General features: G+C 40.7%; 1 pseudogene; it reads left to right on the top strand.

Moving 5' to 3' along the window:
- The first annotated feature begins 2,329 nt into the window (after positions 1-2,329).
- Positions 2,330-2,818, top strand: LOC131743293 (limbic system-associated membrane protein pseudogene; annotated as a pseudogene).
- Positions 2,819-19,799: the final 16,981 nt, after the last annotated feature.

Below are 19,799 nucleotides of genomic sequence, written 5' to 3' on the forward strand. Positions count from 1 at the left end.
ACCTGTGGCTGGAATTGATTCAGTAATAAAATGCAGTGATTAATAGCCCAATACTGGGGCTTCCCTGGTGGCGCAGTGGTTGAGAATCCGCCTGCCGATGCAGGGGATACGGGTTCGTGCCCCGGTCCGGGAAGATCCCACATGCCGCGGAGCGGCTGGGCCCGTGAGCCATGGCCGCTGAGCCTGCGCGTCCGGAGCCTGTGCCCCGCAACGGGAGAGGCCACAACAGTGAGAGGCCCGCGTACCACAAAAAAAAAAAAAAAAAAAAAAAAAAAAAAAAAAAAAAAAATGGCCCAATACTGGAGTCATTCAGAAGAATGGACGTGAGGAGAACACAAGGGGAAAAGGCTGGAGCTAAGACATCAGTGGAGGATGGATTGAATACCGTTTCCAAAGAACATTCCAGAAAACTTCCTCAGTACAGGAGAGAGGTGGTGCCAGAGCATCGTCAGGAATGAGCTGTGGGAAGCCATGGTGGAGAAGGCCAGACATTTTAGGAAGAGAAAATTACATCTCATGTGTCCTAAGCATTAGGGAATTGCTGAAAGCTTAGACTTATAAGAGTAGGTAAATGTGTCATTTGCTTAGGAAATGAGTTAGTTGGTAGCATCTTATCTGAGAAGAAAATGTAAGAGGTGTTCAGAGAGCAAGATAAAGGCCCCCAAGAACAAACCCTGCAAAAGCAATGGATTTTTCCAAGATGTTAGTATCCTATTTGTGAAGTAAGATTTTCTTTAGCTTCATGAATTCATGTTGTGGGTTTCAAAACCGCCTTCTGCATTCAAATTTTGACTTTTCTTTGAAGGACTAAGAGGTCACCAACATCCTTTGAAAACATAGAAAACACACCAAACTTGAGAAGGAAAATGAAATGACAAGGAAATAGGAATGTTCACATTATTCACACATATGGTGCTTGACTCATTTTCTAAGTGAATGACACACTGATCCTACTTTGTAATTTAGGCTTTTTGTGCCTCAACGTTCTCATCTGTTAGGAGGAAAAATAATAATACCTGCCCGTGGGTTGTCATTAGGATTAAATGAGTGTATGTATATAAAGTACTTGGCATAGTGGCCGGCATAATAAATGACAAATAAATGTTAGCTATTATTCATATTCCAGTGAGTGCTTTGATTTCTATAAATCATAAAAGTGATCCTTGAACATACACATGCAAGAAGTTTCCAGTGGTTTGCTAGGTCTTTGAAATTTGATCTTCCTTGACTTTTCCTCAGCGAGAATCTTCACTAGCTAAAGCTATTGATCCAGGTAGCAAGATCCACACCTCTACATGACTGTTTCCACTCACTGAAAATTTCCAGAAAGTAATCATTTCAGGCTGAAATTGTGCAAGTTTGGTCTCAACCCAATGGAAACTCGCTTGCATTGGAAGATGGGAGCAGAATCCATCCCCTGCTTTGGAGTGACTGGAGTTGAGGAACGAATAAGACTTATTTTTCTATCCCAAAATAATTAACTTTTTTTTTTAAACATCTTTATTGGAGTATAATTGCTTTACAATGGTGTGTTAGTTTCTGCTTTATAACAAAGTGAATCAGTTATACATATACATACATCCCCATATCTCCTCCCTCTGGCGTCTCCCTCCCATCCTTCCTATCACACCCCTCTAGGTGGTCACAAAGCACCGAGCTGATCTCCCTGTGCTATGCGGCTGCTTCCCACTAGCTATTTTACATTTGGTAGTGTATATATGTCCATGCCACTCTCTCACTTCGTCCCAGCTTACCCTTCTGGAATCTAAAAAAATTTTTAAAAATTGGTTCTGGAGAACCTAGGGGCAGGACAGGAATAAAGATGCAGACGTAGAGGATGGACTTGAGGAAATGGGGAGGGGGAGGGTAAGCTGGGACGAAGTGAGAGAGTGCCAAAATAATTAACTTTTTAAAATTACCAAGCATCACTTCTACACTCACTGGCAGGCTGGGTGCCAGCTCCCTCGCCCACCGGGAAAGTGGGTTACGGAGTCAAGAGGCTCAGCTCAGACGCTGGCAAAGGAGCATCCAGCCACAGAGAGACCAGAGAACACCTTATTGGCCGCCTTCTCTTCATCTTTTCTAGAGGGTTTTATATTTTGTACTCTCTCCTTTCAAATTTTGTTTCTTTGACTTTTCCCCACCTCTGCTCGGGTTTTTGAGGGCTTTGTTGAGTCTTAGAGGCAAAAGAGACTGAGTGAGGGCAAGAGAGAGGCAAAGTGGAAAGGACCACAAATTGGCAAAGCCCGTTCCGCCTTTGCCGTGGACGAAAGCCCTCCGTTTGTAAAGCCCTCTCGGCCAGCAGCAGGCACACGCACATCCTCCAGAGTAGCCCGCGACCCGCACCTCGGCGTGGCCACCATGGTCGTCAGAGTTCAGCCTCATCGGAAACAGCTGTCGCTGGTCCTACTGAGATTGCTCTGCCTTCTTCCCACAGGAATGCCCGTTCGCAGCGTGGATTTTAACCGAGGCACCGACAACATCACCGTGAGGCAGGGGGACATGGCCATCCTCAGGTGTGTTGTAGAATATAAGAACTCAAAGGTGGCCTGGTTGAACCGTTCTGGCATCATTTTTGCCGGGAACGACAAGTGGTCTCTGGACCCCCGTGTTGAGCTGGAGAAACGCCATTCTCTGGAATACAGCCTCCGAATCCAGAAGGTGGATGTCTACGATGAGGGTCCTACACTTGCTCAGTGCAGACACAGCATGAGCCCAAGACCTCCCAAGTTTACTTGATCGTGCAAGTTCCACCAAAGATCTCCAACATTTCCTCGGATGTCACTGTGAATGAGGGCAGCAACGTGACCCTGGTCTGCATGGCCAATGGCCGTCCTGAACCTGTTATCACCTGGAGACACCTTACACCAACTGGGAAAAATGCTATTGGTGATCTGAAGCTAAAGATATATTCTTTTTTATCCCCTCAGTTTAGAAAAGTATTGAGATCAAACCAGAGTTTCAAGGCCTTCACAGGCTTGTTCTAGGAGTTTAGATCTTCATGGCTAACTCTAGTAGACTTTTTCATGATAGTAAACATATGGTTTGAACCCTGAATAACCTGGTTATCCATGATGTTTCATGTTATCAAAAGACCAAAGGACAAGCTAGATCTTTCACAATAAGGCAGCATTTACATACAGTCAGAGAACCCTAGGGACTTCAAAATCAACTAGAAAAATTGGTGTACACACAGGGATTCCCAATAGTCAGCCTAGGGATCAGAAAACTAGTCCCTGGGCCAAATCCAACCTGCCTCACATTTTTACTACCTGCAAGCTTAGAGCAATTTTCAAATGGTTAAATGATTAGAAAAGATCAAAAGAATTCTATTATTTAACATGCAAAAAAATATGACATTCAAATTTCAGTGCCCATAAATGAAGTTTTAATGAAACAAACAAAAATAATTACCAAGCATCATAAGTTTAATACAGGCATATAGTAAGCCCTGTATATAGTAAGTGACCACCTACTTTGAAGCTCCTATTATTTTTAAGATTTTTTAAACCTCCTTTGAGACAAAGTTGTCCCAAATTTAAAAAAATTTTTTTAATGTCCGAGTTTTTCAGCTAAAATACTCTACATTTTAACAGTTTCTTCTCTGAGTTTTCTCTTTTAATTTCATAACATATTTTACAGCTCTGAGGTGTTGGTAAAATGATATTGGAAAGTGTTTTTTAACATAGATTAAATGCCAAGAGCCACCTTCTCTACCCACCAGACATCTGCAGTCACAAGTCCTTTTCTTCATGATGCCAAGACACTCAGATCCAGTGTTTGGAAACATTGGTTTCCCAGTCACTGGACTGAGCAGGGCCTGCAGCTCATGTCTACCCAGCTCCAAACCCAATGCTCACCATGATGAATGGGTGAATGGATGAGTGAATGAACAAACAGGCATTGTGTGGACCAAACTAGCACAGTGTACTGAATATTTTACTTATCTGGATATTTCTTAGAAATGTTACAAGGTTTTGTTCATTACAAACACTGCATTTCTCCAACATGAAGGTTTCTTCTCTCTTTCTCTTTATCACCACCAGCCACCAGTAGCCAAATTATAGAATCAGTGGCTACACATCCTCAAACCCATGAGCACTCAGAGTTGCAGTTGTTTTGACTGCACAGCAATCATGGTCCAATCTTCCCAAAGAAAAGTGACTCTGAAATGAGACCTTTCTGAACCCCCTCCCCTCTGCCACGCTCCCATAAACCAAGAACCAGTTCTGATCTAAATGAGGAAATTCTTGGATAGAAGGGAGGGCTGGAGGGAGGGGGGCATGTGATACAGGAGAGCAGCACTCAAGCACCTCCTGCCACTTCACTCTGCATCAGAGCAGCCTCCAGGTCAGGGGTCAATGATGCAGAAATGATGGCTCAGAAAACAGGCGCTCCATTCACAGCTCCACTTGGACAAACCATTAGCTCTAGTGAGCCTTAAGCTCTCAAAATGCAAAGGCATTTCATTTGCTTCTTTGTATTCTCAGAGGTCTAGTACAGTGGCTGGAATATGGCGGGGGGTGGGGATGGGAGTTTAAGAAGTGTTTGTGAGAGAAAGGAAGAAAGAAAGAAAGAAGGAAGGGAGGGAGGGAAGGAGGGAGGAAGATGTCCAGTCTCCTTGGAGCCCCTATTTTGCTAAAATATTACTATTGCCTCTTTTGGGGGCCTTGCCAGGCCACTGTAGCGACTACAACTTCCTGATGCCTTCCATCCAACTCTTTCATTAAGCTGTGCCTGGACCGTTTTCAGTTTTCCAGACAACATGGACTAGGAGGAAAACCTGTAGTTTGTACATATGATAAAGTTTTGAATATCAGGTTGGTGAGTTATCGCGTGTCTCCTCTGCATGAGTGGTTTACTTTAAATATAGTGTACAGCTGGAGCCAGGGGGCAGGCATGGGATCCTATAAAACATGGAATCGCATTATTGAAAATCATCAAAGGCCTTCACTTGAGCACTCGAGGTTTGCAGGCATGGGAAATTAGAGCTGTGGAACATGTGACGCTATCTCAGAACAAGAAGACACGATTCTTTGATTAAGCTTCAGGCTCTTGGAATCTCCTGATTGTTCATCTCATACTAATGATCTGGGAGAAATACTAGAAGGCAAGTTAATGATACTCACTGCTGACTCTGAATTGGGAGGGAGCCACCTGAAATATCAGTAATCGGCCAAGTAAAGAAAAAATTACAGGCTGACTAGATTAGAAATTTAATCTCCATGGGGCTTTCCCACAAGTAAATGAGATTCAACTTATAAAACATTATGAAGGAAAAAAGGCTATCACACACTCATCACTGTGTACCTTAGAAAACTGGCTACATCTGGACTCTCAGCTATGCCCTCCTCAGAGCTACATGCCAGAGAGGTGGCACCCCAAACAGAGTGTAGCCTCCAAACAGAAGATATTTTAAAATGTAAGCCCTCAGCCCTACCTACCAGGACTGGACACTAGCACACCCACCACCCCGCAAGACCCAATGTACACTGAGCACCCACCACGTGCCAGATACTTGTGCCAGACACTAAGAACACAGAGCTGAGGAAGATCCCATTTCTGGGCTTGGAGTGTGGTTGTAAGTGGTCCTTCCTTTGGAAGAAGATAACAGGAACTACATTTCTAACTTGAAAACTTCTGGGCCAGTTTTGGACCTCCATGCTGGGAAGCCTTGCCTTAGTGCAAGTTCCTATAGCAGAGCTCAAGGAGAATCCCCCCACCTTTGGAGTCGGAGAACACTGGCCAGGTCTAGAGAGGCTGTGAGCCTCAGGGTGTGTGTGTGCTTGCCCTCAAACTATCAAAGAGGGGAAACCACCATCTATCCTTGTTGTCCCCTTTTCTTGTTTTACCCTCCAGTATTTCCCAACAAGCTGTACAACAGAATCACTGAAGGCACTTTTAAAAAATAGATTCCTGACCCTACTCCAGTCCTGCTGAATGAGAACCCCTGGATCGGGTAGAATTTGCTTTTTAAACAAATCTCCCAAAAGATTTTATGTCAAGTTAGAGAACTATTGGGTAATATAGAAAGAGCACAGATACTGGAGGCAGATAAACCAAGATCTGAAATCCAGCACTGCCACTTAATTAACATAATTAACCCTAGGGGACCCGCGTTAATTTCTTAACTTTGTGACCCAGTTTCCTGTGCAATAAAATGGAACAATGACCAGTGTTGTTATAGACTTAGAATAGAGTATGCAAAATACCCAACATTGAGCCACTACTGTAATCTCTTCCCACCTCCATTAAATGCCTTCTCCCAGAAAAACATCTTATACTGATATTTTATAATTTGCTTCAAATTTAAATCAGATTCCTCCAAGACAGCTGTCTTATGGGTATATCTCTAGCTGTGGAAAGAAGAGCTTTGTTCACAAATTTTAAAACTTCAAGAGGCATATTGTAATTAGGAAAGACTCAGGGGATAGACTTGTTTTAGCCATGGGGAGGGAGTTATGGGTATACTTCCCTGGAAAGACAAAGTCAGTTATAACCTGAATTACTGGGAGCAAGAAATATAAATCTGGTAAAAATTATGAGAAAGATCCTACTACACTGACTTATGTGTCTCATATCTTTTCATAGAACAGAATATTCAACTAGCAGTCACATAAATGAAGCAGGAAAGTTCTAGCAGGCAGCAGAACATTGAAGAGCAAGGAAGACCTCTGGGAGGTGAGCACTCAGGAAGCACAGATCTCAAATATCTCACAAGAGTCTGATCTTAGACAGTGTTTACCATGAATTGACCACTTGACCACTTTAGCATTCACAAGAGTTTCCTTCAGCCCAAGTTCTCAGTTAAAAGAGAAGTCAGATGAATATCCACATGCCACCTGTCCCTGGATGCTCCACTGGCAGTGAACACAAACTTGGATAGAAATGAGCTCTATCTAAGACAAAAGACAAAAGGTGAAATCACCCAGTTTTCTGAGAAAGTTTTCCAAGAAAGTTTGGAGAACATCCTCAGGGGATGAGAAGCCACCCAACAGGGCCATGTGGTGCAACCACAGTCACCAGTGGTCGAACAGAGGCTCAGACGCACCTATCCCTGACAAGGCATCATGACTTTGGCAGGCCCGCAGCAGGGTTACCCTGTGGGTGACGTGTTCTTGCTCATGCACAGCATGAGAGGAACTACTGAAAGGATGCTTTGGGAAGGAAGGAATTGAGCAAGAAAAACCCAAAGAACATTCTATAATACTTCCTTAAGAATATATGAGCACCAATATAACCTTCCCTAATTTTGTCTTCTCTACACTTTCTAATGGATCTGCCTTTCCTCCCATCTTCCCTTCCTTCTCTCCTCAATTAGAAGATGAGATGTCACCTAACCTAACAGCTTTGCATCATTCCACTCTGATGGCTCCTCTCTCCTGGATGACCACACCCCACCCTGTTCTGGATGACCAAACCCCACTCTGTCCTGGATGACCACACACCACCCTCTCCTAAATGACCATACACCCCCCTGCCCTAGATGATTGCAGCAAAATTGACTCTTCCTTTTGGACCTTCCTATTCGTTTGTCTTCCTCTACACTTCCCTTAAGTGTTGGTTTCTAGGAATCCAGCTTGTGCCCTTTAACCTCATTGCTGTACCTTCTCTCCTTGGACAATCTTATCCACATCTATGGGCCTCCATCACCACCTTCATGTCACAAACTGACAGATCAATATAAGAGTTTCCAAATTCAGACTTAAGGTCCTGACTCTCAGATCTCAGGTCTCTCAGGTCTCTCCTTTTAGGACTAAAAGAAAATGGCCTGAGCTAAAAGAAGGAGCTTACAGTAGGATGTTCCTCGGGACACCTTTTTCCTAGGAAGTCATTCTGAGCACACTTCCTGTTTTCCTATTCAAACCACTCCCCCTTCCCAATTTCATGGCTATTGAAGCAACACAGGAAGTGATGCAAAGGCATCCAACACCTAGATTTGAATCCCATCTTCACACTTAAGCAACTTACCTAACCTCTGCAACTCTTAGTTTTATCATCTGTGTTGAGGGGTTTGTAATAATAGTTACAACATTATGAACATAAAATGAGATGATGCCTATAAAGTGCTTAACACAGTGCTCAGAACCTAGAAAGAGCTCACTTAGGTAATATTATATGTCTGTGGTTATTATGCAGAAATGGTGGTTCACATTCTGCTATCTCAAGAGGAAAAAAAATCCATTGCAATGCTTTCTGAGTCCTTTAACCCTTTTCTGCCTCACAGCTACATATAATCCAAATGGTGGGTGCCATGTCCTGAGGTTGCTGGTGGAAAAGGCTCTTTGAGGGAAAGGTTTTTTTTTTTTCTTTTGAGTCCCCTTATCTAAGTATAAGATTATCCTATCAACCAGGTTGAGTTCATTCATGCTAAGCATCCTCCAACCGAGGGTGAAGCTGAAAGGGAAGATGCATGTCTAAATTCAAACTGCAAGGAATAAAAGAAATGAACATCAGGCAGAGCTGGGGAAGCAAGATGCCAAGTACAGGAAGCATGTTTTTTTACATAAGAATTACTTGTACCAAATTTGCTCTGCTTTCAAATTCCATCTTTTGCCCTGTGATTAAAATTCCCTTGGTCTCACCCCTATTCAAAATGGGTGGGAAAGAGCAAGCTTGAGATCCTATGAGAGACAAGTGACTGGAGAGACAAATTCTTGACCAATTAAAACAATTCTGTCACTTACACCCCTTTCCCTGAAAAAAAAATTATAAAAATCTTCCCGTAGCTTTATTCTATATGGCTTCCCTGGTATTGTGTGTTTGTTTGCACTCATTACTGTTGGGCATATGCCTTCTCCCTGCTGAAATTCCAGCTTTAATTTTTCTTTAGAAAGCAACACTTAGTTCACTGGAGCCTGCTGATTATGAGGGTACACAGCCCCAGATGAATCATAGAAGCAGGCAGATTGCACAAATACAAATCCCCTGCATTGTGTTTACACCCACACTAACCTTCTCACATGGCCTCTCTTCCCAGCATTCCTCTGCTGGATTACCTCATCCATAGCCAAAGTACAATTAGTGCATTCAGGCACTAGAGACAGCTAACAATGCAAGGAGGAGTGTAGCAAACAACCTTCTGATTCCTAGAATCTAGACACAACACAAAGGCAAAAGAAATAAAAACAGTAATGGTATCTATAACAAGTGCTGTGGGGTGCCATCCAGATCAACCCATTTGCTCATTCCCCTAGCTGCCAGAAGTATAGGCTGCTGATGGCACAGCTAAGTCCCTTTCTAGGTTATGTCCCTGGGCTAAGGGAGCCACCTCTCCCAAGGTTACACCTCCTTCCCAAAGACAGACAGCATTCAACACCTGGTCAGTGTGGGTGTTCAAAGCCGGGTCTCTCTGCCTGAATTTAGAGCAACTCTGAATGGCCATCCCAGATCCAGTGCTGCCCATATCACTGATGAGAGCCTTTGTTTGGACTGCTTTGCCCTTCAACTTCTCCTTCTGCCCAATACCATTCCCCTCACTTTTAATAAATATCCTGAGTGCAAATCTCCATCTCAGTATCTGTTTGCCATTGAACCTGACCTAAAACAATAGCTCAGAGGTAACATTTCAAGGCACAGTGAGACTGATATTCCAGAAACTTCACTAAGACTTGAAGCCCTTCTTAAGATCCATGGAAATATCATGGAGTAGTCTATGGTATTACAGAGCCAGCTTGGCTCTTGGCTCCACAATAAGATGGATACTCAAGTTGGGCTCTGGGGAATGAAAAGAGCTGGGACTGGAGCCAACATGTCCATGAGCACTGGGCTCAGTTCCAGTGCTTCATCTGTGTGCCCTTAAGCAGGTTTTTAGAGCAGTGCTTCTCAAATGATCAGTGGGGAAAGACCTTTTTCGTTTTCAATCTATCACAAACCAACTATATTTTTATATCACACACTATATATATTTAATATATATCACAAACTATATTTTTATAAAGTACAATAAAATAAATTACAACTCTCCGCTCCTTAAGTGTGGGCTGCGTATAGTGACTTCCTTTAAAAGAGTATATGGAAGGGAGATGTGAGAAGATAACTTTACAGTAGAGAAAACTGACAAACACCGCCTCAGCCACATGATCAAGGTCAACACCAACAGTAATAAGTCACGTTGACAAGATGTAGCCTTGACATGAGGTGACGCAAATGCCCTTTACCTCTCTGGTCTTCCTCCCAAAAACCCACACGCCCAATTAAATCATGAGAACACATCAGACAAATCCCAATTGAGAGACACTCCACAAAACTTCTGACCACTACTTCTCAACACTGTCAAAGTCATCAAAACCAACAAATGTCTGAAAAATAGTCACAACCAAGAGAAGGTTAAGGAGACATGACAGCAAAAGGTAATGTGGGAGCTTAGATGGGATCCTGGGATTGAAAAGGGACATTGGGTTAAAAACCACGAAAGTATAAATAAAATATGAACTTTAGTTAAGTATGTATCAATATGCATTCACTAATTGTAATGAATGCACCATACTAATGTAATATATTAATAATAGGGGAAACTTGGACAGACGCTATGAGAACTCTTTGTACTACCTTCTCAATATTTCTGTAAATTTAAAATTGTTCTAAAAATAATTTTGTCATAAAAAATAAAATATATTAAATATACAAGAATTTTTAAGAGGTATATAATATAATATAAGCCTAGTTCTTTAAACTATTAGTGTCAATCAACTTAAAATTTCTCTCTCAAATTACTATAAAAGTTTCTAAGTGCTTCTTTTTTCCATTTTTCTTTTCTTTGTTTATTTTCAATTGAGGTATAATTGATTTACAATACTATATTAGTTTCAGGTGTACAACATAGTAATTCAAAATTTTTATAGATTATACTCCATTTAAACTTATTATAAAATATTGGCTATATTCCCTGTGCTGTACAATGTATCCTTGTAGCTTATTTATTTTAACTAAATGCTTCTTACTTTTGCTTTCTGTACCTATACCAACCAGTAGTAAGTGGTTCTCAGAGCGGCACCAGTCTGAGGAACACACTCTGAGGAGCTCTCCATCTGACTCTTCAGACTCAGTTTCCTCATCAGTAAAATAAGAGTATGAGACCAGAGGATCAAATCTCCCATGCACGTTCCTTCATAGATAGCCCCTGGAATGCTAACATAAGTGATCACCTTCTGCCAAAAACAGCAGATTTGCAGAACCAGATGCCCAGAACCAAACCCCTTCTCCATGACAATGGCATGAGATACTCAGTGTCCAGCTTTGTGAACAGCTGTTCTCTCCCAAAACCTCCCAAATTCAAGCAGAACAAAAGGTACTGTCTCTGGGCTTTTTTTTCCTAATCCAGAACTAGAAAAGGGAGAGATGGAACATAAAAGTAATGCTACATGTTCAGGCTGTCACAGATGGTCCTCAAGCCAGGGTAAGTAAGTGTTCCTTTTCTTTTCTCCCATTCAGAAGCCCTAGGAAACAGAGAGAAGCCTCTTGTGCCAGGAGATTAATGGAGTCGTGAACCAGCTGTAATTGGCCAGGAACCAGAAAACTGTCAGCAGACCATGAATTGTCATAGTTGAGACAGGATATGGTCTGAAAGAAGACACACCACAGATGGGGAAGTTGGTAAAATGAGTGGAAGGCAAACCTTCCAATGAGCAAGAAGCGGGGGGAGGATGGCAGTTGAAAAACAGATGGTAGCAACCTGTCCCTTTAAATAGGTTTTTGAGATGTGAATGGAAGGTTTCAAAATAACCGAGGAAGACAATTAATGCATCTGAGAGGGCCAGGAATGATTCAACTTTTTGTAAGTCTTGGAATACCTAGAGTTGATGCCATGACTGAAGCCCCAAGAAACAGGGAGCACACATGGCAAAAGCCAATAGGGGATTTGACCTAAGAACACATGCCACCACTCAACCACCATGAGTGAGATAAAGGACATTTAAATATTGGAATTTAGGAAAGAATTTAAATATTGAAACACTAGGGCTTCCCTGGTGGCGCAGTGGTTGAGAGTCCGCCTGCCGATGCAGGAGACACGGGTTCGTGCCCTGGTCCGGGAGGATCCCACATGCCGCGGAGCGGCTGGGCCCGTGAGCCATGGCCGCTGGGCCTGCGCGTCCGGAGCCTGTGCTCCGCAACGGGAGAGGCCACACAGTGAGAGGCCCGCATACCGCAAAAAAAAAAAAAAAAAAAAATATTGAAACACTTAGGTTCCATGTACTGTTCATATATCTATTACCTCCTATTAACTGTATATTATTTTTATTGACTAAACTTCTACTCTAACTTCTCTGTGGTCCATCTCCTAGCAATAGAATTGATCTAGGTATTTGACCTATATTTCAGAAATTTGTAGAGAGGAATATGTCAGCAAAGGTAATATTGCACAAGAGTAATGCATCAGTCAGAGTATGCTAATTGCTAAAATAAACAGTCTCAAATCTCAAAATGTCAGTGGCTTAACACATCAAAGGTGGTTCATTGCAGGTCATGTTTTAGTCAACAGGAATAAGGGAGGTGGAGAATGGAGAAAGCCTACTCATTCCTACCTGCCTTGGCCTAGAAGTGACACAACCATTTTTGTTCACGTTCCATTGGCAAGAACTAGTCATATGACCTTACTAGATACAGGAGGACTGGTAAATACAGTTTGATCATGTGCCCAGGAAGAAGAAACAGGTTTGGTGAGCACTGAGCCAGTTGCCAGGAGTAATTACATGAGGAACTCACAGAAAGCTGCCCAAATATGTAGGTCTTCAATAATTTCACAGATCTCAGATTAACATCCTAGAAAACAGGGACAGTGTACGGACAACTTTCTTATTAGCACTTGAGTCAGTGCCCCACCTGTTAACACTTATTCATAGGATTAAAAGTGTGCAGAATTCGACTGCCTTTATTCAAATCTGGATTCTGCTACTTGCCTCCCGTGCAAGGTTATACATCCTCTTGGCACCTCCGTTTTCTCACTTGTAAAATAAGAATATTAGTACTCGTTTCACAGGATTGTGAAGTTTAAATGAGATAATTCTTATAAAGCATTCAGCATGGTGCCCAGCACGTGATTTCTTAATATTTGTTAAGTACTTTCTACACGCCAGGGAATACCATAAGGGCTTTACATTAATGAACTAACAAGACTCACAACAACACACCAAGGCAGGAACTTTCTCCATTTTGTATACAGAAAAACAGGTCCAGAGCTAACCCATCCAAAGTCACACAACTAACAAGTGGAAAAGCCACAGTTGGTACCTCAGGCATTCTGGCTCCAGACTCAGTCTCTCTACTATCATCTCCTGCCTCTCAAAAAATACTCCCTATTGTTATTGCTATTTTAACACGTTTATGGAAGTATAATTGATGTACAATAAACTGTACATATTCAAGATATACAGTATATGTTTTGACATATTATACACCTGTGAAACTGTCAACACAACCACACCACAACCTGTGAAACTGTCACCACAACTGTCACCACAACCATCACAATATGATGGATGACATAGCCATCACCTCCAAGAGTTTCTTCAAGCCCCTTGGTAATCCTTCCCTCACACCACTCCCACTCCCCACATCCCCAGGTGACTACCTATCTGCTTTCTGTGACTATGGTATAGCCTGAATTTTCCAGATTTTTACATAAATAGAGTCATACAGTTTGGACTCATTTTCATCTGTTATGTCGAATTTCATTCATGTGTTGCATGTATCAATAGTTCATTCCTTTCTATTGCTAAGTATTCCATTGCATAGATACACCATACTGTAATTTGTCCATTCATCTACTGATGGACATTTGAGTTGATTCTCGTTTTTTACTGTTACAATAAAGCTGCTATGAATAATCATGTACAAGTGTTTATATAGACAAATACTTTCATTTCTCTTCAGTGAATACACAGGAGTAAAATGGCTGGGTCATATGGTAGGTATATGTTTAGTTTTTTAAGAAACTACCAAACTATTTTCCAAATGGTTGCACAATTTACATATCCATTATCAGTGTATGAGGGTTGCTGGTTGCTCCACATTGCCATGGTCAGTCTTCATTCTATTAGGAGTGTAACAGTATCTCATTACGGTTTTAATTCGCTTGTAACAAATAATGATATTCAGCATTTTTAATATATTTATTTGTCATCTGATGTTTTCTCTGGTAAAGTGCCAGTTTAAATCTTTTGTCTATTTTTAATTGAACTGCTTTTTCTCTTATTACTTTATGTATTGTTTGCAAATCTCTTATTAGGTATGTGCTTTGTAAATATTTTCTTCCAATAGCTAGCTTTTTTATTCCCTTCTAAGGAGTAGAGGTTCTTAATTTTGGTGAAGTCCAATTTTTATACATTTTTATTTTATGGATCATGCCTTTGATATGAAATTTAAGAAATTTTCGCCTAATGCCAGAGCACCAAACTTTTCTTTTATGTTTCCTTCCAGAAATTTTATTCTTTTAGATTTCACATTTAAGTCTATGATCCTTTTTTGGTCTATATATGTTGCAAGGTTCAGATCAAAGGTTTTTTTTTTCTTTTTTTGTATATGGATGTCCAATTGTTCCAGCACCAATTGTTGGAAAGACCACTCTTACCCCACTGAATCCTTTGTGTCTTTATCAAAAATCCGTTGACCATATACATGTGGACTTGTTTTCCATTATATCCATTGACATATTTGTCCATCTTGACACCATTACCACACTATCTAGATCATAGTAGCTTTATAGTAAGTCTTGAAATCAGGTAATGGGAGTCCTCCAGCTTTGTTCTTTTTCAAAGTTGTTTGACTATTCTAAATCTTTTGCATTTCTATATGAATTTTAGAATCAGCTTCTTTAATTTCTACTCAAAAAAAAGCCTGCTTTGAATCTATAGATCAATTTGGGGAAAAATTAACAACATAAAAACATTGAGTCTCCCATTCCAGGAATACAGCATATCTCCACATTTATATAGGTGTTCTTTAATTTCTCTTAGCAATATTTAGTTGTTTACAGTATACAAATATTGCTGTTATTAAAAACTTCTCTCATATCCATATTGTTTCTCTACCTAGATTGTATCTATGAGAATCACATCACATTTCTCTTGTGTCCTCACTGAGCTTCCATTACCTCATCTGTGAAGAGGGAAATAAAAAACCTATTTCACAGTTGGACACAAAATCACACAGGTAAGCCACCCAACATCTGTGCCTGCTGCTGGATTCTACTGGCCTGATTATAGAGTTATTAACTTTTATCTAATAATAGGACAAAGAGGAAATTAGAGAAGTTGTAAGAATGAGGCCACAAAGTGTGGATTCAAAGTGAAAGACTGATAAGATAGAGACTAAAGAAGGAACCGAAGACCACAGCAGTAGGAACTGCACATAAACTAACCCCAAGACTGTTATGACAGCAGTATTAATACTCATGGCTAGACAGAGAATACACAGTAAGATGTACATGTACATGTACATGCACATACATTAAGAGATTAATTGGTGATGTGCCAGTTTTAGGAATGGGACTTAGAATGGATTAGAAAGTCAGCCAAAGAAGAACACTGAATATGTAGCACTGTACTTTCTCTGCATATCTGGGCAAGTTATAACCTTCTGCAAGCCCTGGAAAGAACTGAATAAGCTGACCTGGCATGTTTTTAAAATATCTTAACTTCTATCTGGTCCAGAAAGGCCACAACCACCAGGAAAGAAGGTTCCACATACCCAGAGTGGGCACTCAATAGTGAAACACCTGGCATAATCCTAAGTGCATGTAACCCTCAATAAAGTCTTGATTGACTAATCTTTTTCCAAGTATAAACAATTCACAATTAGGGTCCTGAAATGTTTATTGATTGGTAGGTGTGGAGAGAATAGATTTATTAATCAAGGTAATTAACACTTACAACCACAACAAATAAACCAAAATCTTAGAGGCTTAGCATAATAAAGGTTTAGTTGATACGTGTTAGGTAGGCTTCCTTCATCTCATAGCTGCACTATCTCTAACATGTGGCCTCCAGTGTGGCCATACCAGGGCAAGAGTGCCACGGCGGAGATACACTGGCTCTTAACTGCTTCAACACAGAAGATCCACCCACAGTCCCCTGAGCAGAACTAATCACATGGGCCAGACTAACTGCAAAAATGACTGGGAAATACAGGGGAACGAGCATGTCGTGAACATTAACTATATTCCTGCAGATAAACCCAGATCTTTCCCTCACTCTACTCACTTTCTCCCCTCCGGAAGTGGTAGGGGAGCAAGTAGATAAACTATTTAGGCAAAGGGTCTGCTTTGAGGTATGTTACATGGACAAAAGGAAAAAAGACATGGAAATCAGGTTATAGTGATGAGGCAGATGGATCAGTATTTACAGAAGGAATTTCAGAGGAGAGTTCTCAATGACAGTATTCCTGTACCCAAATATCCACAACCAAAAAGCTCTGAAATGTTTCTGTGTTCCAAATGTGTAACCAAGGGGGGAAACCAGAGAGACCCCATTTGCCATAACTTCCAATGACTCACTGGGGGATTTTGTCCTTCCCATCCCCACAATTCTGGGCTCTGCAGAGTTGGAGGCGTTGGCCCTTGAAGAGTACATTCTTGCCAGAAGACAGAGCAAGAGTGCCATTGAACTATAAGTTATGACTGTTGACAGGGCACTCTGTCATCCTAGAGCCCAGGAATCAGAGAGAAAAAGAGTAGTCATCATATTGTCTTATTATATCTCCATGGGATCTGTAGTTAATCCTCTTTTTCATTCCTGATATCGGTGATTTGTGTTCGCTCATTTTTTCTTAGGCAGTCTAGCTATGGGTCTATTAATTTTCTCTATCTTTTCAAAAATCAACTTTACATCTGTCTTTATATTTAAAGTGCATCCCTTGTAACCAACGTAGTTTCATTGATTTCTGTTATCTTAATTGGTTCCATCTTTTTACTGAATTGGGGTTTAATTTGCTCTGTCTTTCTAGATTTCTAAGGTTAGTACCTTATATTATTAATTTATAATTTTCTTCTTTTGTAATACAAGCCCTTAAAGATATAAATTTTCCCCTAATTACTGTTAGAATAGCTGCTTTAAAATCCATGTCTGATAATTCTAATACCTGAGCCACCTCAGGATTGATCTATACTGATTATATTTTCCCTTAAGAATAGGTCAAGAACCCTGTTCTTGTTCTTGTGTGTGTCAGTAACTCTGGATGGTATCCTGGATATTGTGGATGATTTCTTGTGAGGACTCTGAATTATATTATACTTCTCCCAAAGAGTATGATATTTCTGTCTTGGCAAAATTGCAAAAAAAATAAATTAAAAAGTACTCTGTTTCTTGAGCAACAGCTTTTATCTCAGTTTAGTTCATTTACCCTTTACAGAGCTGCTTGTAGTCTGCCACATACATTCATGGTTCAGGGATCAGCCAAGAATTTGGGAAGTTTATACACAGAATTTAGGGCTCGCCTCTCGGGCTCTCTCCTTTTAGAGATTTCCCCCTCACTTTTCAATAGCTGTAGCTACTCTCAACTCATTCCTCTAGTTCTTCAGGCCAGAAAGACTATGGACCTTGCCTACAGCCTACTCTTAAGCTGAAAAAACTATAAATAAGGGAAGGAATTCCTTGTCTTGTCCTTTCAAGTGCCAACCACCCTCCATAATCTCCTTGCATTTATTTATTCACTTTCCAGTGCCTTCGGGTAGTTCTTTGCATTTTTCATCTGAAGTCAGTTTGGTAGCAACTTAGCCATCCCAGGAGTGAAAATCAGTACACATTTTTAAAAATAAAAATTAGGCATAAGATATTTAAGTGTGTGAATTAATTTCTTGTGTTCATTTTTTTCACAAGGAGACTTAGAGGCGTAAAAGAACACAAGACAGATTGGAAGCGAAGAGTGAACATTTCTAAAAATGGAGAAAATACAGAAGGGGAGGTAGAGCCACTAAAGACAACATAATTTTGCATTACTGTTGATTCAGCCAAATCTGACCAGAGTAATAAAGATTATTGGTTAACATGTTTGGAAGGCCATGAGGCTGTGCTCCATACCTTCTGCTTGCCCACATCCACTTTCCACTCTTCTCCTCTGCTCTCTGCCATGGGGACCGACCTGCACAAATGCATCAAGAGTTCCCTTCCTTTCTGGCTTCCATTTGGATTCAGCCAGTGGTGAGTACCTGCAGGAGATGATCAAAGCAAGGGAAAAAAGTGAGGTCAGGAAATTTTTTTCCCAAGATCTCTCCCTGGTAGTTTTCTGTGGCTGGACTGCATCCTTCCACCAAGGGCCACAGTTCCTGTCAGATGGTTTTCTCCAAAAACTCTAGGTTCTGGTAAACACTCCTCTGCTTGCCCCTTCAGACTTAGGGTTGGTAATGGCTCCCTGCTGGGGTACTGCAACATCCCTCAGTGCTTTTCCTAAATCCAGCACACACCTTTGTAAAAAGTCCCTTTATTAAACTCCTCCCAGTATGAGTGCACCATCTGTTTCCTCCCAGGATCCTGAAGGATAGAGCACTCCCAGACAAAAAAAAAAAAAAAAAGACTTTAACAGGTCTTAGAAAGAAAGGATGCTAAGTACCAGCCCACATGTGGTCAAACAGTAGAGGAGACCCTCAATACCTCTAAAAACAGTAACCCATAAATTTCACTCACATGCATTGTCTACTTTAATGTTATCAACACTCTGATTTAATAGGCGTTGATGTCATTTCCATTAAAGAAGAGAATACTGAGACTCTATGGAAATGGGTTTACTAGGAGTCCCAGATCTTCTTTAGACTACAGATCCTATCATCTTCCCCCTGGCACCCTGACCCTTGCTATTCAGATAACACACACCAGCAATGCTGAAAATCAGAGTTCTCTAATTCTGAGGGCAGGCAGGACATTTCTAAAGTCCTTGAAGCCCAGGGAAGGGAGTGGTCACTCACACTTTGTCTATTAAAGCCCAAATGTTGGAGGAATAGCACATGACAATTTCAGCCAGTTTGGAGATCTGAGTTCATTAGTCAGAGACCCCTCTCGCATTTATTTTAAAGAAACTTTATTTAAAATAAATCATGATTTAACATGGGAGTTGCAATGTATACAGCACCCTTAAATATTTCTTAAACATTGTCCCATGGCTTCCCAGGAGTTCCCAAACTTCAGATTGTGAAATTCAGGATATAGAATAAAAGGTAGCTGTGCCCTAGGCAAGCTGCATAACTTTTCTGATCCTCAGTTTCCTCATCTGTAATATGTGGATAATAATAATAATACCTACATCATAATGTTAAATTAATTAAATAAGCTAATGCATTGTAGTGTTTAATATAGGGCCTGGCTAACTGTAATCATTTAATAAAACATGGCTAATAATACTCAGATTCAAATCAACAGTAAAGATTTATTTTGCCATAAGATGGCATGTAAATATTAAAGGAAAACAAAACAAAACTTTTAGACACATACTAAAGCTCCCTAATTAGAAACTTAAAAATAAATTTAAAAACTAAGCCTTAAGTGTATCCAACACTGCTCCCACTTCCATTTCAATTAAAAAAAAAGAGGGAAACTCCAGAAGTTGCTGGCCTTCTAAGTAAGCCTGTCATTTCCTAAAGTAAATGCTATGTACAGTGCACTGGGTATAAAATGTAACAGAAAGCTGTCTGCTCGATTTTTTTAATAGTTTCTTACTTATTGTTTTCCATTTCCTGTTTTAAAGTTGTAAAGCTCCCTTAAGCTGCAGCTAAAATTATTATTGTCATTGAATTACCTAACTTCTTAGTATAGTGTCTGGATTGGAGGACACTCCCTCCCACAGCAAGCTGCCAACAGGCACTTTGCTAAAAT

This window comes from Kogia breviceps, chromosome 16 (genome assembly GCF_026419965.1).
Source record: "Kogia breviceps isolate mKogBre1 chromosome 16, mKogBre1 haplotype 1, whole genome shotgun sequence".
NCBI lineage: Eukaryota > Metazoa > Chordata > Mammalia > Artiodactyla > Physeteridae > Kogia > Kogia breviceps.